Source organism: Schistocerca nitens, chromosome 1, assembly GCF_023898315.1.
Source record: "Schistocerca nitens isolate TAMUIC-IGC-003100 chromosome 1, iqSchNite1.1, whole genome shotgun sequence".
Taxonomy (NCBI): domain Eukaryota; kingdom Metazoa; phylum Arthropoda; class Insecta; order Orthoptera; family Acrididae; genus Schistocerca; species Schistocerca nitens.
Genome location: NC_064614.1, coordinates 160,534,934 through 160,554,315, shown reverse-complemented (window position 1 = coordinate 160,554,315; position 19,382 = coordinate 160,534,934).

The following is a 19,382-nucleotide window of genomic DNA, read 5'->3' as shown; positions in this document are numbered from 1 at the left end:
TGCATCATTTATATTAATTTATTTTTTAATCACTGTAGTTTCTGTTTCAATATATTTTGTATTTATTACCTTTGTATATTAACTGTGTTTACCAAGTTAGTAACATAATCACTGTATTTACTGTTTCAATATGAAGACTACATGGAGAAAAGGGATTAAGTCCAAATTTCTTGGCATACACTGAGAAAATGGGTCAAGTCTGTTGACACCATGGGCAGAAAGATTGAAGTCCTGCAAGTCTGGGTTTATGAGCTGTACTGATTTTTTTGACTGGTTTTATGAAAGTTTCATTGTTGGAGTTGTTAAATCCAGTGCCATTGTTGATTTTTCTTCTGTATTGACAAAGTTTGAGATTTTTGCTTAGATAGAGAAGACTTGAGATTAGCTTCTTTGCAGTGTATGTGGAGGAATTAAATTATGTGTAATATCCAGCTTCAGCCTGTGTTTTAATTAATAATGGGATGTCCAGAATAAAGCATCAGTGGTGAGTCTAGAAACAGACAGAGCTGGGGTAGACAATCTGATGTATCTAAAAAATTAAGAGCTATGTCTTATGAAACAGGAAATCATAGCAGCTGCAGGAGAGTAGTCAATCAACCAAAAATTGAGTGTTTTAGAAAACTGCTCAAAGATATGAACTGGAAAGATGTTTATAGTGCTCATGACATGAATGAAAAATATAACACATTCATGAACAATGTCAGTACCATGTTTGAAAACTGTTTTCCTCTAAAAGTTACTCAAATTAAACAGAAGTCTATAACAAAACTATGGATTACATAAGGAATAAAGATTTCCCGTAAGACAAAAAGGAAAATGTATCTGTCGACCAAGAATAGCTCCAATGCTGATGGTTTAGCTAAATACAAGGAATACTGTAAAATATTGAATAAAGTAATTCAGACATCTAAACAAATGCACTAAAAGAAGAAGATAGCAATGTCAGGGAACAAAATAAAAACAATATGGGATATATTGAAAGAGGAGACTGGTAGAACCGGAAAGGAACATGAGCAAATAGCTCTAAGGGTAGATGACACATTAGTAGCCAATGGACATAGTGTGGAAAATCTATTTAACAAGTACTTTACATCCGTTGCTGATAGAATGGGATTGTCAGGATCAGTAAATAATGCCCCTGAATATCTGAAACTAGCCTTTACAAATAGCTTCAGGTACATGAATATATCGCTCACTTCACCAAAAGAAATAACTTCCATAATAAAATCTTTAAAAACAAAGCATTCTAGTGGTTACGATGAAATATCAACAAAGTTAATTAAGGTATATTCTAGTGAGTTTGGTACAATTCTAAGTTACTTCTGTAACCAGCCAATTATAACTGGGACATTTCCTGGCTGGCTAAAATATGCAGATGTTAAGCCTCTATTCAAGAAAGGGGATAAAGAGATACAATCAAACTACAGACCAATTTCACTTTTGCCAGCATTCTCAAAAATTTTAGAAAAAGTAATGTACAGGCAGCTTCTCAACCATCTGACCACAAATAACATATTATCAAGAACACAGTTTGGGTTTCTGAAGGGTTCTGATATCTAGAAGGCTATTTACACCTACAGTGAAAATGTACTTAATTCATTAAATAACAAGTTACAAGCAGCAGGTATTTTCTGTGATTTGTCAAAGGCATTTGATTGTGTGAACCACAACACCCTTTGAAATAAATTAGAATTCTGTGGTGTCACAGGCAGTGCTGCAAAATGGTTCAAGTCATACCTCGCTAACAGGAAACAAAGGGTGTCAGTGCAAGGGACTAGTTAATTAAGTCATCAGTCATCATCAGAATGGGAAGAAATTACATGTGGTGTCCCACAAGGATCCATCTTAGGGCCATTGCTTTTTCTTGTGTACATTAATGATCTCTCATCAGTTACACAGCCACAAGCAGAGTTCGTTTTGTTTGCAGATGACACAAGTATTGCAATAAATAGTATGTCGAGTGTAGTTCTAGAAAGATCTGCTAATGATATTTTCATGGATATTAATAAATGGTTTAAAGCAAACTCACTGACATTAAACATCGAAAAGACTCACAATATGCAATTCAGAACTTGTAAGAGGTTTCCATCCAGCATAGGCATAAAGTATGAAGAAGAGCAGATAGAAGAGGTTGACAGTCTTAAATTCCTGGGATTACAACTTGATAATAAATTCAGTTGGGAGGAGCACACCACAGAACTGCAGAAACACCTTAACAAATCTGTATTTCCAATTTGAGTGTTAGCAGACATAGGCGACATAAAAATGAAAAAGCTTGCATACTTTGCCTACTTTCATTCCATAATATCATATGGTATAATATTTTGGGGTAACTCTTCAAGTCAAACAAAAGTTTACGGAGTCCAGAAGCGTGTAATACGTACTATTTGTGGAGTAAATTCATAGACGTCCTGTAGAAACCTCTTCAAAGAACTGGGTATACTAACTACTGCCTCTCAGTATACTTACTCATTAATGAAATTTGTCCTAAATAATATATCTCTTTTTTCCAACAAACAGCCCAGTTCATACATACAATACCAGGAACAAAAATGATCTGCACAAGGACTTAAAAGCACTTACTTTAGTTCAAAAAGGGGTCCACTACTCAGGAAAACTCATCTTCAATAATTTGACAGCAAACATAAAAAATTTAGTTACAAATAAAGATCAGTTTAAAAGGAGCCTGAAAGACTTACTAGTGACCAACTCCTTCTACTCCATTGATGAATTTTTTGATAGAAACAAATGATGTATTGTGTATATTCATACTATTAGTATTGTTATTTCAGCTTTTTTTTTTTTTTTTTTTTTTTTTTTTTTTACAAAAATTGACATGTTCCACATCCACAGGATCTCCTCAACACGGATCTATGGAACGAAAAACTAATCTAATCATCTAATCTAAGAAGGATTTTACTGATACGCTAATTGGCACAGAAAAGTCTAAACTCATGTTTAATTTCATTTAGCTGAAGGACTGGAATGAGCAAAATTGTCATCTGACAGGACTTTTATCTATTGATAATATTCAATGCCAAAGGCCTCACAGAGATGAGACAGTAGCTACTTTGCATTATTATATGTTCTATTATAAGGTAAGATTAATGAAAGATAATACTATGACAGAATTGACTTTTTGTCAAAAGGCATTCATATCACTCCATGATATTTGAAAGAAAAGGTTAAAAAATATTTGCAATTCTTTAAAAAATGAAATTTAGAAATGAGGGAAACACAGAAATCCAGCTCATAAACTTTTAGCAGTAAGAGAGCAAAATATCTGCACTCATATCATGTCATTTAAAGGGAGATCCAGTCATTACAGCATAAATATAACAGAGAAACTGTATTTGCCTGAAGAACTAACCATCAAAAGATGTTTCAGGAGACACATAAAACCTGTTCAGAATCATATGAGACCTATTGCACAATGTTTAATGCAAAATTTAATATCTCATTCAGTTTCCCTTGAAGTGATATATGCAGTACTTGTGATAAGTTTTCTGTAATTTTCAAAGCTCTAGAGGCACAACTCACACATGCAACAGATCAGAAGGAAAGATTAGACACTCAAAATAGTATTAAGAGAGAGAAGATTGAATATGAGCTGCACTGTCCAATATCTCATGCATTATGTCAGTGTAAAAGACAATCTTGACAGAGAAGCAGAATGTTTACAAGCACAGAGTAGATATGTATAGATTTTCAACGGAATCTTCCATGTCCAAACATAAGCATTAATATTGTCAGTTATAAACACTAGCTTCCTCTATATCTACTTAACATATATTAACCCTCAGACAGTAATGCAGTATTTTTATGTTCATCCTGAAACAATAGTGAAGAAATGAAGTAGTGTTTCCGGCATCATAATGGCACTATGACTCTGAATCCAGAATTATTAAAAATGTGGGCTCTTAATGTGACTCATTTTGGGGTTGAAACTACAAATCACACACTTTTCATCCACTATCTTGTCCATCATGAAAAGTGGTTTGAATCAATACATGAGATATTTCCAGTTAGAGGAATTTCATATCTGGAAAGTGACAAAGACTGATTGAATGGTTGACTGAATGATTGTTGGGAGTTTTATGCAAGGTGGTTTAATAAGGAAGCAAAAGTTGGGACACTAGAGTATCACAGTGACTTATTATTTGTTATAATTTACTCAAGTTCATTCAAAATCAAAACAGAAAATTAGTAAACAATATTATTCCTAAAACCCAATTAGCCATGAACACCCAATATGATGGATGACTATTTCATTGGTGAATAAAATTCTATCATGCAAATCCAGATTTTGCCTAGTATTCTCCACACAGCCTACCTTCTGTATACAGTAGTATTCAAAGAACTGTGACTGATGCCCGAACAACAGGGACTTACAGGCATTGAGAATAAAACGTAGCACATTGAGAATGGCTAGCTACTAGCTGAAATCTGGATTTGCATAATAAAATCTAAAAAGGGCGACTGATTGCTCTACTCTGTAATTTATAAGTCACATACAGTCGCTGAATGCATCCACTTTCTGAATGGAAGGTAACCTGATGTATAAAATTTTGTCATGGAATTTGCATGGAAATTAAATAGCGAGATATTGTCCCAATATCACATTTGATTCTGACTTTTGCAATCTGATTTGAGAGTCATACTAAGAAACTGAGGAGCAGACATTCAGACAAATAGAAATGTAGGGCCCAGTTTCTTAAAAAAAAAATTAATACTTTTAAAGAATACTAAAGAATGGCATTTCAGTGTGCTACATAAATTACAAAAGTGTATTCCAATAAACACTGAAACTATAATGTTTCAAACATGAAAACTGCTCTCCTGAAAAATCTATGAAATGGACTTAGTCCTTCCTTCCTGTGTAGTCTTCATATATTTTGTATTTAGTAGTTTTGTGTGTTAACTGTGTTCACCAAGTTAATAACTGAAATGTGTACTGAACACTACATTCACGATCTGCATTCACTGTCTACATTCACTTGCTTCTATATTAACTCTATCTATTCAGTGTGTGTAATGTCAGAATTTTTTATTGCTATATTTTTTTATTTAATAAAATTGCAGCCAAATAGCCATATACAGTTACTTTGCTTAACATTTTACATTTACATTTTACATTTTTGCATATTCATTTATCGATTTCACTCTTTTACTGCACAGTTCTATGTGATATCGTTCACAGGCTTCGTTACACAGTTCACATACACATGTTGCGGTTGGATCGTGATAAGTTTTGTTATTGCAGATTAGATGATGAAAGCCGTGAATAGAAAGTCTAGTTACGACATGTCGCTGTTCAAAGTTTGGTGCTGTCCATGAGCGGTTCGTCATTGCTTCGGTGCCATAAAACTCTGGCCATATTTTTTCTCGTTTGTCCTCCATGATCTTCAGTTGCTTTCTGGAAGCCCTGGTGTGTGGCATCATATATCGAAGTCTGATGTCTTCAATTAAGGATGTCTCTCTCGCTAGCAGGTACACTAGTCTAGATCTTGTTGTCTTTGAGAGACCTAGTGCTCTTTTTAGATAGGTCGATTTTACCTTTTCTAGTGTTTCTAGATTTTTTTCTGTCAGGTGGTCCCATATAACCTCCATCCCATAGGCCAGGATTGGCAAGATTTTTGTGTTGAATAATTTCATGGCTGTTTCTAGACTGAGTAGGCGGATGTTTTTGATGTCCTGTATTGCTATTATTGCTTGGGCTGCGCGTTCTGTTGTATGTTTTGTGAAGCATTTGGCTGTTGGTTGCAATGTCACTCCTAGGTATTTAAAGTCTGATGAGATTTTTATTTTTTGTCCTCTGATACTGATTTCCGCATTCTTGGGTGTTTTGCCTCCTTTTCTGAAAATTACCATTTCTGTCTTTGTTATGTTTATGTGTAGTTTGTGTTCACTGCACCATCTGTCTATTTTCTCAATGATTCTCTGTAGCTTCTGTATATCTGTTGATCCTACGGCTATGTCGTCAGCGTATGCATATACATACACATCTTCTTCATTTTCTCCAATTCGGAGTACTTCTTCAGTGGCAAGAATGTACAGCAAAGGGCTCATTGGGTCACCCTGTAAGACTCCATTCGATTGCAGAATGGGGTTCGAAAAAGAGAGGTTATCTGATATTGTAATTAAGTTGTATTCGAGGATTGACTTGACTATTCTTGCCCATACGCTATCTTCTCCCATTGTGTTTTCCAGTTTTCGGACTATGAGCTCTCTTTCCAATAGGTCAAAGGCTTTGGTAAAGTCTATGAACACTGTGTAGAACATTTGTTTCTTTTGTAGCGCATCATGGATGTTGTTTAGAAGAAGCCTGACTGCCGTAAGTGTTGATCTTCCAGATCTGAAACCCATTTGTCGTTCTGGGAGATGACTGTCCACAGAGGCTTGGATTTTTTGTGTTATTATCTTTGAAAAGTCTTGAATTGAGTATTTTCCAGGGCTATACCTCTGTACTTGTTTGGGTCCATTGGGTCTCCTCTACCTTTGTAGAGAACTTTTATTGTCGAGTGTCTCCATTGTGTCGGAATTCTTCCAAGTTCCAGGCATTTGTTAAACAGTTTGGTCCATATGTGTTGGAGGGCCTCTTTTGCATCTTTTATATGTTCATTATATATATTATCAGGTCCTGCTGCTTTCTTGTTCTTCAGTGCTTTTATTGCTTCTTTCACGTCATCTTCATTTAGGGGTTCCCATGTATTGTCTTTTTCCTTAGTTTGATGTTGTTTCTCTTTCTTTGGGGGTGTTTTGAGTCCTCGTTTGTTCAGTATCTTACTGAAGTGGTCTTCCCATTCCTTCAGGTCTATATTTGGTGTATGAGCCATTTTTCTTGGTCTTACTGCTATGTATGGGTCTTTCTCTGCTTCATCCGCTTCTCTTTTTGCCTCTCTTTCTATGTATTCTTTTTTCTTCTCTTCTATTAGTTTTTTGTAGATTCTTCTCTCTTCTGCGTACAGTTTGTGTGTTTCCTCGTCATGCTGGTTTCTTAGTCTGTAGAGGGTTCTTAGAACAGTGTTCCTTTTGCTGTAGCATTCAGCATCGAACCATCTTTTGGCCGTCCTTGTTTTGGGGATTGTTTGTATCACTGAATTTTTTAGGAGGTCTTCTATTTGGTCTGTTGCTTTTTCAAGGTCTCCTTCCTCTATGAAAGTTTCTATTTGTGTTAATTGTTCTTGCTGGTTTGTTAATTTTTCTATATCAATTTTTCTTTGTGTGATTTGGTGGGTCTTTCTTGCTGGCGGTGACGTGACGATATTTATTTTTATCTTCATTGGAATGTGCTTTCGTATAGGAGTAATGGAGTCATGCCATATTGGTTGAATACTTCCTTCTATGTCTCCTCTTGTTAATGCGATATCAATGGTGCTCTTTCCATTGTGGCATATGTATGTAGGTATCTGTCTATCGTTAAGTAGGGTGAAACCATCTTCTTCTAGGGTTTCAACAACTAGTTTTGTTTTATAGTTTTCTGTGTCTATTCTGCAGTTGAGATCGCCTGCAATAATGGTGGGTTTGCTGTTGCATTGTTTGATGAGTGTGACTATTTCGTCAATTATTTCTACAGCATTTGTGAGCGGTTGAAAATAGGCTGCAATTATATTTATGTTTGCCGCTTCTATTAGCATACTATTTTCTTGTTTTATGATTTTTTTGGTGGGCGTCATCCAGGGTTTCAGTAGGATAGATATTCCTCCCATGGGTCGTCCTCTTTCTCCCTTCTTTGCCATTAGGTGATAATTATAGAAATCTTTATGTTGCCAGCTGTCTATCAGGAAGGTTTCTGTTAGAATTGCAAGGTCCGAGTTTTGCAGAATGTCTGTTGGTGTTAGGTTAAGAGCACTTTTTACTCCCTCTGTATTCCACAAGACTGCTTTTATTTCTTGCTCTTCTGGTTTTCTTCTTAGTTTAGTTGAGCTCTGCTGCCTCTTCCATTGATCGTCTTGGGAAACGAAATCGACGTACTTTTATGTTTTCTGGCCAGAATTCTGGTTCTTGTGTGACTTGTAGCTTTTCAAACGGAATGCCTACTTTGAAGGCTTTTTTGTCGCCCAGTGTGCGCAGTTCTTCACATTCTAGTTGTCCCAGTATTCCGTTCTTGTTAAGATATTTCACTACTGTAGCAGTTGTGGTGGTTCTCTTTAAGTTACCGATGTATAGCCATGCTGTTGTTTCTGCTGCTTGCATTTCTTCGTCTTTTTTGGTACCCATTATGGTTTTATAATTACTCTGGCTTCTTCTGTACCAGCTCCTCCCTGACACAGTACTCCAAGTCGGTTCCTCTAGTTCATTAACCTGATTTCGGGTTTTATTATGTAGCTCATCTGCATTCACTTGGACTTGTAGCTGATTTTGTTGCTGGAGCAGAGGATTTCTGTATATTGTCGTTCCCTCTGGTTTAACTTTGTTGTTGTATTTAGTTTGTATGTTGTTTCCATCAGTTTTGGTTTTCTCTGCGTCTAGGTGGCTTTCCTTTTCTAGAGTTTTCTTTATTTGCTCTTGTATTAATATCCCTAGTTGGTTTTTTAGGAAATCAGTTATCTCCTCCACTTTATGCCTCAGTTCTCCCATTTCCGTCTTATTTCCGTCTTTTTTTGCTTTTTCCAGAAAGCTACCCACACCGATGTCTCCGTTGAAGTTCTTCTCAGATCCTGTAGGTGTCTCTTCCGTCTGTCTCTGTCTGCTATGTGCTGTTTCCTGCGTTTCACCAATAGATGTCGCCACGTGACTAGCAGTCCACTGTCCGCTATGTGCTGTTTCCTGTGTTTCGCCAATAGATGTCGCTAAGTGCCCAGCAGGCCACTGTCCGCTATGTGCTGTTTCCTGAGTTTCTCCAATAGATGTCGCTAGTTGTCCACCAGTGCAGCTGTCTTCTCCTGCGCTCGTCTCTTGTTGGATGTTCCTAACCTCTCTTATAGGATTCCTATTCTCCACCTTATTTGCTTTTGTTTCGTTTTTCAAAGATTGTAAACATTTTCTTATTTCACTCACCGCCTCTAGTAAGTCGTTCTTCATTTCCTTCTTCATATATCCTCCTTCTTCTGCCACTTTTCCGATCATCACAAGAGCGTTCTCAATACGATATACTGCACTGTCCGCCATCTTGAGGGAATTGCTATATGTACCACAGAAAATACCTTTGTCATCTCATATAATCAGTGGCCAGTAGAGATTCTTGAGTCCTGATCAAATCAAAAGCATTGTAAATATAAAGGAGAAACTTTTAATCATTTTGAAAATGAAAGGATAGATGGAATTTCTGCAGACTTGTTGTGCATAGTAGAATATTGGAAGGAAATCACTGAAGCTGAACAGCTTCATCGTGGTGAATGCAAGATAATATTATACTTCCCAAGAACCAACAAGAAGAAACGTGATATGGATATATATACAAAAAAAAAAAAAAAAAAAAAAAAATTAAATCCCAAGCCCTTGAGGTTAATGAGTGTTGTTTTAAATAGATTTTGAACACTGTGCCACAATAGTGGCTCAGCTTGTACTATTGACAATTTACATCCCATTAGAAGGAAATATTTTAAGTTTCATAAAGTACCAGTAGCTAAAGACAGTTGCAATAAGTAGTCTAACTACATTTTGTTGGGTCCAACCCAGGACATATTACTACAGTTTTTGGGGGTCCAACCCGGGATACATTTTTGACATTACTTGATAATCTGAACAGTTTACTGAAACATTAACCTTTATTTATTCAGTTATACATTTCACTAGACATTACTTTTTAAAAAAAACAGTTTGTTTGTCTTTATTACCTCACAAAATTCACAACAAGAAAATTCTAAAGTAATTTTAACATTTAGCAGATGTTTAACTAAATATAGAAAGTCTACCCCTTTCTCCAGACCAGATGTTCCCCATAACTGAAATAACTGTCTCAACTGGAGCAGATCTCCCAGGTGAAGACGTAGCAAACTCAACCATTTCAGATAATGGAAACTCCAGGTGGGAATAGTAACAGTCTAGGAAAAGACTGTTTGCTAATTACCATAAAGAAGACACATCAAGTTGCAGACAGCACAATTAAGAGATGTTTACATAAAGTTTTTGGCCACAGCTTTCATCACCAAAAGCGAAACACTTACCATCCGTGCACACAAACAAGCACAACCCGCAGGAATAACTTTAGGCTACTTATAGAAATATCCTATGAAAAAACCGAGTATATAGAACACAAACATAATACAGAAAAGTTTATGAAAACAAAGTATGGAAAAATTAAAAGAGTTGATAGATTCAAATACCTGGGGGAGTGGATCCAAGCCAATGGACTGGATAACACAACAAATAAAGAAAGAATAAAAAAGTTGGAATTTGCATATAAATTAACACAAAACTACTACAATAAGAAATCAATATCCATACAAGCAAAGATTAAACATTATAATTCAGTTATTAGGACACAAGCAACATATGGATCAGAGTGCCTAACATTGAATAAGAAAGGCGAATTAAGAGAACTAGAAAAAAAGAGAGAGAAAAATATTAAGAAAAATTCTAGGTCCTGAGAAAAACAAGGAAAATAGGTGGATTAAAAGGAGAAATGAAGACCTACACAAAAATACAGAAAAGATCACAGATACAATGAGGAAGAGACGGCTAAAATTTTATGGACATTTAAAAAGAATGGAAGAAACACGGATTACAAAGAAAATTTTTAATTACGTTAGTAAGCTGAAAAAAACTGTAGGATGGATAGGAGCAGTAAAGAAAGACGCCAACAAAATAGGTGTTACAGAAGAAATAATACATGACAGGAATAACTTTAGGCTACTTACAGAAAACGCAAACTATGAAGAAGATGCACCAAAACCTCGACCCAAGAGAGTGTGGACAGATGAGCAGAGACGAGCAGTTGGCGAGAAAATGAAGAAGTACTGGGAAGAACGGAAGAAAAAGAAACACCATAAGTCTTAAGTTGTATGCGGTCCATAGCTGGCCAAATTCATAAAAAAAAACCATAAGCATATTACAAAATAAAAATGTAATACATGTTACATTTATTCCTGTTTCTTAAAATTTTCCACAATGCTTTAAATTTTTTAAAAGTATTTTTCATGTTTGTTTCTGTTGTACACATACACAAATAACACATACACAAAAATAACACACACCTCCATAAAAAGGGAAGCTGTCTATACATGTAGACACTTAGATACATATTTTACATACATACATATTTTATAAGTATGGACACAGATAAAAAGAACATATACTTTCATTAAAAGAGAATGTTTGCATACACACAGAACATAAAGTAGAAAAAACAGAAAAACAAACCAATTTTAATATCTCCTACTTGTCTTCTTCATTTAAAAAATCATCTACACTATAGCAACATTTCATCATCATCATCATCTTGGACAGTTTCCAGCCACTGGCTGGGTCTGTCGGGAACACAAGCCTCTCCATCGTGTTCTGTCTTATTTTTCAGTGTTTGCTCCTGTGAATTCTAGCTTGCAGTCCTTGAGCTTTGACTGTATTTTATTGCCAAGCTTCAAAACCATGTAATATGGAGCTTTTTCAGATACAATCAGTCTATGGCAAGGTAACATGTAATCTCGTTTATGCCTTGTTTTGTAAGGATGTGAAAACGAATTTCCTTCAAAAAGATGTGGGGTTTTTTATTTCAAAGAGAAGTGTTTCATCTATAAACACAAAAGGAACTATCAATAAGTCAAGGCTTGCAAATAAAGGTTTGCATGATTGTCTATTGTTTGTTCCAGTCAAAACAATGATAATTTTTTCTGTAACTTGCCACATTCTGATGAGGTTTCCTTTTTCAACCCCACAAAAGATTATGCCTTATTTTACAACTAATATAAAATATGCATGGTACACAATGATCTTCGTAACTGCTAAGTCAGTTACTTTATTTAGAACACTCACTGTATAGACAAAGCTATTTAACCACATCAGTAAGCGGTCCTCATGATCAGTCCATGACAAGATTTTGTTTAGAGTCACTCCAAGAAATTTAATAGATTCTGCAGTAATCAGTTCTCTGTCTTCATAACTTAACTGCATTATATATTCAGCAGTTTGTTTAGTCCTGAAGAGTACAATGTGTGTTTTTCTTAGTTTTACTTTCACAACATTATTATTTATCCAGTCTTCTAGTTCTTGAAGAGTTTGTTTTGTTTCCTGAGCTAACTCTTCCATGTTTTTACATCAGACTAATGCTGTTGAGTTGTCTGCATACAGAATTGTATCTGAAATTAGCTTACCTGACATATAACAATATTATGAGAAGGAAAGTTGCTACTCACCATATAGTAGAGATGCTGAGTCGCAGATAAGCACAATGAAAAGACTTTTACAATTAAAGCTTTCAGCCATTGGCCTTTATCAACAATAGACACACATACGCACTCAATATTGTTACATTAACTTGCATTTTCCATTGCTTGATTCTTACCTGACATGTCATTTGTATAATACAGAAACAATAACAGATCTAGAATAGACCCCTGGGATATGCCTGCCTGTATTTCCTTACAACTAGAGCAGGATTTCTCATCTGTATGTTGTATATCTATCCTCTGTTTTCTATTTTTGAGATAGGATGAGATCCAACTTCTGCAAGCTTCTTCATCACTGAGCAACTACTGCATTCTACATCCTTCTGAACCTGCTTAGCGTGTTTTTCTCTTGGTCTCTCTCTATGATACAGCTGCTTATGATATACCCTATCAAATGCTTTAGAGGTTTCACAGAAAATACCGGATACACACGCCTTGTTATCGAGGCATTTGCTTATTTTAGTAATTAGTTCATTAATAGCATGTACAGTGCTTTGCCCTTTCCTAGGTCCACATTGAATTATTAAGAATAATGTTATGTTTTTTGTTATATTTTTCTAATTGGTTATACACTATTCTTTCAAATATTTTGGAAAAAATTGGTAGTATTGATACTGGATGAAAATTTTCTATTTCATCGTCTGCCCTTTTTGTGCACAGGTCAAATTTCCACGTATTAAACTGTCCAGAAAGCAGCCCTCATCAAACAATTGATTTATTGTGTGACACCGAGCGAGGTGGCGCAGTGGTTAGCACACTGGACTCGCATTCGGGAGGATGACGGTTCAATCCTGCGTCCGGCCATCCTGATTTAGGTTTTCCGTGATTTCCCTAAATCGCTCCAGGCAATTGCCGGGATGGTTCCTCTGAAAGGGCACGGCCGACTTCCTTCCCTGTCCTTCCCTAATTCGATGAGACCGATGACCTCGCTGTTTGGTCTCTTTCCCCAAAACCAACCAACCAACCATTTATTGTGTGACAGAGTTGGGATGCAATATTATCACTGCCTGCTTTTATTATTTTTGTTGGAATTTAATCCCAGCCCACAGAGTTAAGATTTTCTCTAGGGATTTTATAATGTTAGCTGCTTCATAGCAGCATACAACTGTAAATTTGAATTCTCCTGATCTGAGTCGCTATATATTGGGATTTATGTGTGGAGGAGGGAAATCATCAGTTTTGTTTGAAGCTATAAAATACCTGTTGAATTCTTCAAAAAATGGAAACTCCAACAATGTAGGAAAAGATACCATAAAGAAGACATGCCAAGTTGCAGACAAGCATGATTAGAAGAGACTCACTTATAGCTTTCGGCCACAGCCTTCGTCAGCATCTTGGGCCGGTCCCATATGCTGGAGTTGGCAGTTGTGTGTGTGTGTGCGCGATGTGTGCTTGTGTGAGAATGTTTTGTGTGTGTGTGTGTGTGTGTGTGTGTGTGTCTTTACTTATGAAGCCTGTGGCCAAAAGCTATATGTGAATGTCTTTCAATTGTGTCTGTCTGCAACTTAGCGTGTCTTCTTTACAGTAAGTAGCAATCTGCCTTTTGTACATTGTTGTTGCATTCTTTATATATATGTCTAGAGTTTATAATCATTTCCCCACAATTTCTAATTTAGGATTAAAACTTTTTGTTTTTTCAGCACCATTTTAGTCTTTTTTTCAGAGTGCATTGCAGTTCTTTGGCACAAGATTGTATAAATGCAGTCTTTTTTTATAGTCATTACACAATTTCAAAGATTGATTAGTCCTGTTGAGGGTTAACATTGGTCACACTCTTTCTTTTTTCCAATGCTGCACAAAGAGACAAAAAAGAAATAGAGATAAAATGATAAAAAAGATTGCGTAGATGAGTTATTTCACACACAGCAGCAAAACACACATTGGTCCTGTTATGTTTCCAAATGACTAAGTGAAAAGTTGTGGCGGAACTGGCCACACCTCCCCTTTGACTTGCTCCAAAGACGGCTGAGAGAGGCACGGCTGTAAGAGGATGTTTAAGAATATTATGTTGAACATATATAAGGAGCATTCAAAAAGAAACAAGCCAGAGTGTGGAATGCACATACTGATGACAGATGGGTAATATCCCGGCATGTGTAATGAGGTGTGGTTCCAACCAGAGCATGGAAGTTCACAGCCCGCCGTTAGAGGGCATGCGTGCGCAGCATGCCTTAACTGTCCAATGCTGCAAGCCGCATTGCAAACAGTGACATGGAGGCATCAACGGAAGAGCATAGAGATGTTATTCATTTTCTGACAGTGGAAGGAGTAGGAGGAATGGACATATGTCACTGACTGTCACAAGTGTACGGTGAACACTGCATGTCCCTTGCAAGGATCAAGGTGTGGCACAAGTGCTTCATGTCATTAGCCGATGATGCACAGTCTGGAGCACCACACTGCATTACTGATGACATCATCCAGCTGGTGGATGCACTCATTACCCAGGACAGCTGAGTGGCAGTGAAAGCCTTAGCCGCCGTGGTTGGATCGAGTGTCGGAAGTGTTCACACCATCATGAAGGAATGACTGCACATGCACAAAGTGTGTGCCCATTGGGTGCCCCCCAGTCTTCAACCACATGTAGAATAGCCCACTGTCTTGCTCATCTGCAACGCTATGCTCAGGAAGGGAATTTGTTCCTGGCACAATTGGTGGCTGGAGATAAGTCATGGTATCATCATTTCAAACCATAATCGAAATGACAAAGTCTCCAGTGGAAGCATCCAGAGTCACCACCACCAAAAAAAGCCAAGGTCATACATACGAGTGCAGTAAAGGTTATGCTGACATTCTTCTTCAACCAAGATGGCCCCCTTCTGATTGACTTCTTGCAGCATGGGACAACAGTGAATGTCCAGCATTACTTGCAAACCATGACCACCCTTTGCCAAGCAATCAAATCAAAATGACGAGGCAATCTCACCTGTGGGGTCATTCTGCTCCACACAATGCAAAGCCTCATACGGCCAACAGAGTCACGGCACTCCAGAAATTCAAATGGGAGGTTCTCGGCCACCCTCCATACAGTCCGGACCTCTCTCCCTGTGTCCCTGTGATTACGCCATTTCTGGTCCCCTTAAAATGGCTCTGAGCGGCAAATGATTCACCTTGGACGATGACTTCCAGCTGTACATGCGCAACTGGTTAACATCGCAGCCCTGGCAATTTTATGAGACAGCCATTCACTGCCTTGTGTCACAGTGGGGCAAGTGTCTCAACAGCCAGGATCAGTACTTCTAACATTCAGGTACTGGTTTCTGTAATTATACCTCCAGCTCTTTTCTTTTAGAACACCCCTTATAGGTCTACAATTAAAAAAAAAAAAAATCCTCTCTAGCCATAAAATTCTCAGTCCCTACACGTTTTTGCTACCCCAGACTTGACCCAAGACAGCACTAAACAAACAGTACCATCTGGGCTAATCAGAGACTTGTGGTAAGCCTAGCAATAAGGTTATGCAGATTTAACTGGGGCATCAGTGTTTGTGAAGACTTTAATGTCAATTTTCTGTCAGTGCTGACCAAGGGCACCTGGAGTTGTTGTTGTCCAGCTTTGGATTATACTCCTTTAGTAAAATTTGCCTGATAATTGAAGGACGTGGTGCAAGAGCTGTTGACAATTTGTTTTTAGATCCAACAACCTGTGGTAGCTTAGCTGTAAAATTAATAGTGAACAGTTTATCTGACCATGGTGATCAAAAGATAACAATAAAATATAGTGAACAGTTAGACACAGGTCACAGAAGGAAACTATTGTTTCACAGAGTTAAAAATCATGATCTGATCACAGTGTTTAGAGACAAACTAATTGAAGAAAGCAGGGGCGAAATTTATAAAGAATATAATTTTCATGGAATATTTTGTTCTTTCTTAACTATACTGTGGCACCATTTTGGGTCTTTGTTTTCCTCTAAAACAGATAAATGCTCTACGTAATTCAGAGAATAAGCTTGATAAGTTTTGAAACTCCATAGCCACCAGTATTGTAAAATTTTCCAGTTTGTCATTAAGAAAGCAGAACTCATGTACTATGTTCAAAAACAAAAACACTCAAAAATAGGCAAATATTGTTGGAACTTTGTTAACCAATATATGCCCAGAGGTTTGATAACGAACCTGCTGTGTACCGACAAAGTCAACTTATTATTCTCACTGGCCGGATCTGAAGATGTGCACTTTGTGAAAATAAGTGTCAAAATGTACCACAAGTGTAATGAAAAGTTGCATGACAAATGATTTACAGAGGTTATGCATAATGATGTTATTGTTATGTTTCTTACACATCAAATATCATTACTGAATAATACATAACTTGTGGTAATAACAGTAGTGTACGACCTTATGTGCCCATGAGGTCAGTGAGGACCTCTGAAAAAACCTCTTTTCAGAACTGACGACTACAAATTACTGTTGCACTTGTTGTCTGGGGTCAGTAATAGATGACATACGTGAAAATCATATAACTCCATGTTAAAACAAAAGTTCTGATCACTTATGGGTTAAACATGAAACAAACAACAGTAGTGACCCAACTGATATTGAGCTGCCAGAAAATAACTTTGACAGAAGTGTCCCACAAAATTTCAGGCTTGCAGCCACATAAATTCACTTTCTTCTTCTAATATTTTGGCTAAATACCATCCAGCCATCTTCAGAGTGAGCCGAGGTGACTAACATTCCAGCACTTGCTCTGTCCTTTTAAACTCGAGGACCGAACCACTGCTTGTGTGGCCAAGGATACACAATGTGCCAGAGATGTTGATAGGTGGCAAAGAGATATAACATATGCATGGAAATTAAATCTATGACTGCCCAGTCAATCCACACAGTGATATCAATGTGTTACGTACAGCTGTACTGTTGCGATGTCTTTGTGATTTAATTACAGAAATTGTCAGATTCCATGATTTGTCCAAGCTGAAGCCACTATCTCTATTAATTAAATTCATCTCCAACCAAATTTCAATTGCTTCTTTCACTTCTGAGTCCCAGAAGGATGAAGTCGAGGATAAAATTTCGACATTATCGTACACCATAGATTGCCCATTGTCAATACAGTGCGCTGCCACCACAGATTTATTAGGTTATAAGAGACGAGTGTACCTGTGGTGCTCTGTGCATCTCTCCTGTACTGTATGTGTCATCTGTCTGATGTCTGAACGACCGCACTCACAGGGGATCTTTTAAACTCTAGGCTTCCAAAGCACCAAATCATCTTTAATGGAACCCAGGAGTGCTGCAGTCTTTGGTTGAGGGCAAAAAATCACTTTCACTTTGTGTTTCCTGAGGATCTGTCCTATTTTTGATGAAAGGCTTGCCACATATGTCAGGGAAGCCATGGATTTAAAATTTTCTGTGTCTTCTTCCGCTTTTCTTGTGCCCACTGTTGATTTCATTTGTAGTGCCTTATGTACTTGCTGTGGAGAGTACCCGTTGGCTTCAAAAACTCTTCTCAGGTGTAGAAGCTTGTCCTCCAGACTGCTCTCGTCAGCAATGACATGTACTCTGTGTACTAGAGTTCTGAGTACACTCATCGTCTGTGAAGGATGGTGGCAGCTATTTGCATGTAAATATAAATCCATATGGGTTGGTTTTCGACACACTACGTGTCCCAAAGTGCCATAATCTTTGTGCCATACAAACACATCCAAAAATGGAAGGCATCCATCGTTTTTTATTTCCATCGTGAACTGAATTTGTCTGTGGATAGAATTCAGATGTTTTAAAACTTCTTTTAACTTGTCTTCACCCTAGGACCACACCATAAACGTGTGGTCAACATACCTCCAAAACACTGTGGTTTCAAGCTAGCAGATTCCAGCACTTTCTCCTTGAAGTCCTCTGTAAAAAAGTTGGCCACCAAGGGCGACAAAGGACTACCCATGGCGACACCGTCAGTATGTTCATAAAATTTATTATTGAATAAAAAAATATGTTGAGGTCAAAACATGTTCAAATAAAGCTGAAATTTTTTTATTGAAAGTCTTTCCAATGAGAGACAATGATTCTGAAAGAGGAACCTTTGTGAACAACGACACTACATCGAAACTGCCTAAAATATCAGAATTTTTCAGTTTGAGTGATTTCAGTTTGTGAATGAAGTCCACAGAGTTATGTATGTGATGAGTGCATTTTCCCACCAGAGGACTTAATAAGGGCACTATGTGTTTGGCACAATCATAGGCTGGAGAGCCGATGTTACTCACTATCGGACGTAGAGGAACACCATTCTTGTGGATGTTTGGAAGTCCATAAAGCCTTGGAGGAACAGCACCACTTGGTTTCAATCTTTGCACAACTTCTGATGGAAGGGGGTAGGCATTCAGAAGTGAAGCAGTCTTCCTTACCACCTGGTTGGTGGGGTTTTTACTGCTCTACAAGTATGTGCTGTCACTCAGTAAACTGTTCATTTTTTCGTGATAGTCATCACGAGACATTAAGACAGTGGCATTACCTTTATCAGCTGGAAGAAACACCATCTCAGAATCCTGGCTAAGCTTACATAGTGCAGCACTCTCTGCCACAGATATGCTACTCCTTTGTGGGCGAGCTTCCATAACTGCTCAACAAGTTTCGCATCTTAGTTCTTCTGCTGATTCCGCAGAAAGAGGACGAACAGCTTCTTCAACGGCACTGATGAAAGCTGGTATTGGTAAAACCTTTGGTGTGGGTGCAAAGTTCAGTCCTTTACTTAAGACCGTCATCGTAGTGTTGTCCAAATCTTTATCCATAATATTAATAACAGAGCGTCGAATAACAGTTTCTTGCTGTGAAGATGTCTCAAACTGGCCAAACTTTGCCATCTGTCTTGATGTGGCTACCTCACAAACCCAGTCTGACTTGGCCCACGTTATACCATCAACCCAGTTCCATGAATTGTAGGGTAACTCCACAGATATCTTTAGATGCGGGTGATAAAGTTGTTCTGAAACCAGGTCCAATTTTCAGCAGGTAAAATGGATTCTCTCCTTAACAATAGCAGCACCAGCTTTCCTTAAAATCTTATTCAAGGCAGTGCAAATGTTACACCTCTTTGCCACCTATCAATGTGTCT